Source organism: Echinops telfairi, unplaced genomic scaffold, assembly GCF_000313985.2.
Source record: "Echinops telfairi isolate 266 unplaced genomic scaffold, ASM31398v2 ScPeMD7_7469;HRSCAF=8507_1, whole genome shotgun sequence".
NCBI classification, from domain to species: domain Eukaryota; kingdom Metazoa; phylum Chordata; class Mammalia; order Afrosoricida; family Tenrecidae; genus Echinops; species Echinops telfairi.
In genome coordinates, this window is record NW_022111373.1 from 46,332,198 (window position 1) to 46,335,867 (window position 3,670).

The 3,670-nt window shown below is 38.6% G+C and overlaps 1 protein-coding gene across 1 annotated transcript in view; it reads right to left on the reverse strand.

Annotated features, from left to right (window-relative positions):
* FAM174A (family with sequence similarity 174 member A) overlaps window positions 1-3,670 on the reverse strand; it is a 33,535-nt gene that overhangs the window by 24,319 nt on the left and 5,546 nt on the right. The gene's annotated exons all lie outside the window — the stretch shown is intronic.

Below are 3,670 nucleotides of genomic sequence, written 5' to 3' on the forward strand. Positions count from 1 at the left end.
GAAAATATGAAGACACTTTCAAAATTAAAAGAACAAGTAGCATAACTAAAATTGCTGCTATGGTGGGTGGACAAGGGAAAAGCCCATTGGAGAACCCAGCACATTTTAAATATATTTCCAACAGGAGGCTCTGCTTTGTAATAACTTGCGAATCATGAGTCTGAATAGTTTCCCTCCGCTTTGGTTTCCAGGAAGCCTCTTGATGTTGAATACATGGATTTCGGATTGTCTTGGAAAAACATCATAGCAGCAATAAATAGACATGTTGGGGATCACAATAGCATACAGTGAATTTTACTTTCCTCCCGTTCTGTATGGAGCTAACCCGAAGAGTGTTAACCCTGAGACACATTTCTTACTGATTAAAGGAATTGAAGCAGTCTTTGGACACAAACGGAAACACTTCTAATTAACAGAAGAAAAGGATAGCTTTCCCAGATTATGGACTGTGAGTTCACTGAATTTCAAACGTTTATTTATGTGGGGTTGCTTTCAATGGACAATGTGGGTTTATGGTAAAACTTTTTTGTAAAGGCTGTTGATATAGTTGCTATTTGTTTTCATGTTCATTGCTTTTGTATTACATGCCTGAAGTCCTGTAGTCCAAGAGTTTTGTCTTAATGAATGAATATGATGAAATGATAGGTTTGTGATTTATCACCTGTTTATTAATTTGTAGAGATAAACCTTTCCATGTGATTTTACTTATGTTTTTTCCTCATTAGTATTTTAAATGTAGACCGTTGGCTATATACTATTATCATTAGATAGAAGAGCTCTAGTAGCGTAGTGTTTACACATTGGTCTTCAATCCACAAGATCAACAGTTTGAAATCAAGGCAAGGCTTCCTATTCCCTTACGGTAGTGGTTCTCAGCTTTCCTAATGCCGCAACCCTTAAATACAGTTCCTCATGTTGGGGTGACCCCCAACCATAACATTATTTTTGTTGCTACTTCATCACTGTCATTTTGCTACTGTTATGAATTGTAATGTAAATATCTGATATGCAGGATGTATTTTCACTGTTACAAATTGAACATAATTAAAGCATAGTGATTCATCGCAAAACAATATGTAATTCTATATTGTGAAATATTTATTTCTAATGACAAATAAATGAAATTTTGTCTCGAAGCATGGTGTAGCATGGGTAACAGTCTTCACGCTAGGTACTTGTATCTATGTGGGTGGACCCGCCTGGAGATGGTTAGAGGAGTGGTGTCTCAGTTCCTAAGACCATCAGAAATATGTGTTTTCCAATAGTCTTAGGCAACCCCTGTGAAAGGGTTGTTCAACCCAAAGGGGTCACGACAGACAGGTTGAAAACCACTGCCCTAGAGAATTCCAATCTCAGAAACTCACATAGGGCAGCTATGGGTAAGCATCAACTCTATAGCTGTGAGTGGGTGTGTATATTCCTACAATGATCATACGTAGTGTGGCGTTTACTTATAATTATAGGAAGTTATGATGCTGACCATAAATTAATATAATAGTAAATATAATATATGAGAGAGGGGGGAGAGAGAGATTCTATGGATAAATTTGAGTTCCAATTTTAGGGCCTATGACCCAACCTAAGAATGAATAGGACTTATAATATGGACCCTCCTCATACTTAACCTCATGACACAATTACTGAAGATTAGGTACTTTAGTAAAGTAAAATAAAGGAACCAGATGGTGCCTAGCTACCAACAGGATAGTTTCTGAGGTCTTAAAAGTTGGTATTAATACACGCAGCCATTTAAAGGACCCATCAACTAGTCCATGTAGAAGAAAGCACACTCACTTATGTGTGGTGAAAGGGTTTTCAATAAAAGGCACACATTGGTGCCTGTTCCAGCTATGAACAAGGATGACTCTGGGAGGTTTTGTTTGTTTTCTGTCTTCATTATTTAGTCACATGACCATGAATCCTTTGGATACTTTTATGGCTTCCTGATGATAATTTTTTCATCTAGATGGTTTGTCTTTAACTTTTGTCCTAGTTTAGACTTGAGGTGTCTTCCCTCCCTGAGGTCAATTATCTATTATTCATTGTGTGTGATTTTTTTGGTCATTTCATAGTATTATGCTAAATTCTAGATATTGAATGGTGAATCTATGAGAAGTGCTTCTTGCCATGATAGGATTAACCAACAGAAAGGCTCCAGAAATTGATAGAATATCAATAAGTGTTTCCACAAACTAATGGAGCATTGGAAGTAGAGGATCAGCAAGGAAAAGGAAGCCCCTCAATGCGGTTGATGGGCACAGTGACTGCAACACTTTGCTCAAACTCAGCAATTGATGGGATGATGTAGGACAAGGCAGTGCTTTTGTCTGGTGTATATAGGGTCACTATGAGTTGATGGTACTTAACATCAACAGCAGTAACAGCAGTGCTATGTACTAATGATGAAGCCCTCTGGTAAAACGTTTAAGCACCAGGTTGCTAACAAAAAGCTTAGAGGCAGAATCACATTAACTAATAGGCAAGATGAGCACTGGTTTACTTGGGGTTACTACTCTGCAGGAAGTTTACAGTTTGTGGCAGTTAGATTTTATGTCAGCCTCACCCTATGTGAACATGTAAGCATGCAGTCCAACCTATCAATCAGGTCACAGCCTGCTGTTGTCTTCTTGGAGTTGTGGCCTTTTCCATATGCAAGACAGTGAGAAGATCTCCTTCCTCCCTGTGCCCTTTCTCCCTGGCTGCATCCTGGTACTGTGTGCCTGTGTCTCCAGGAGCCTCCCCATTTGGCTGAAAGCATTAGCCAAAATCAAAGATCCAAGAAGCAATGTAATATCAATGGAAATATTTCCACAAGCTGGGATACTCCTTGCCTATGTCAGGAAATTTAAGAGATGGAGAGAGCTATATTTGTACCCATTCAAAAATAAAAAGACGACCCAACAGAATGCTCAAAAAATAGAGCAATATCATTAATACCACATGCAAGTAATTCTGCTGAAGATCATTCAACAACAGTTGCAGCAGCACATTGACAGCTCACTATCTGAGACTCAGGCTGGATTCACAAGAGGACATTGAGCAAAGGATATCACTGCCGATGCTTTGTGGATCTTGACTGACGACCCAGAATACCAGAAAGATGTTTACTTGTGTTTCACTGATCATGTAAAAGCATTCGATGGGGTGGATTATAACAAATTATAAATAGTTTTGAGAAGATTGGGCATTCCAGAACATTCATGCAGAACCTGTTTGTGTATCAAGAGCCAGCCATTCAAATAGAACAAGGGACTCCTGCATGGTTTAGAGTGCTATATCATTTACTCCTAAATACAAGTTTTCATAATCTAATTTTTACCAATGTTTCAAACAAGCATTGCTAAAATAAAAGTGCATAAACAAAAATATTTTTAAAGCTAAAACATTCAAGAAATAGTGGATCAAAGGACTAATAAACTACATGAATCTCGGCTTCTATGACCCTGAGACAAGAAGAACTAGATGGTTTCTATCAACCACTGCTGACTGCTCTAAAAGGAACCACATTAGGAGGTACTTTTTGCAGTGGGAGAAAAATGTGGAACAAAGCTGGAAATGATAAGCAAGGTCAGGCTTCCTAGTCTGATGAGCGTGGTATAACCCCCAAAAGTATGGCCCTTAATCATCCCTCAAGCCTGGAGCTGAACTCAGCCCATAGCTCAATTGTCAG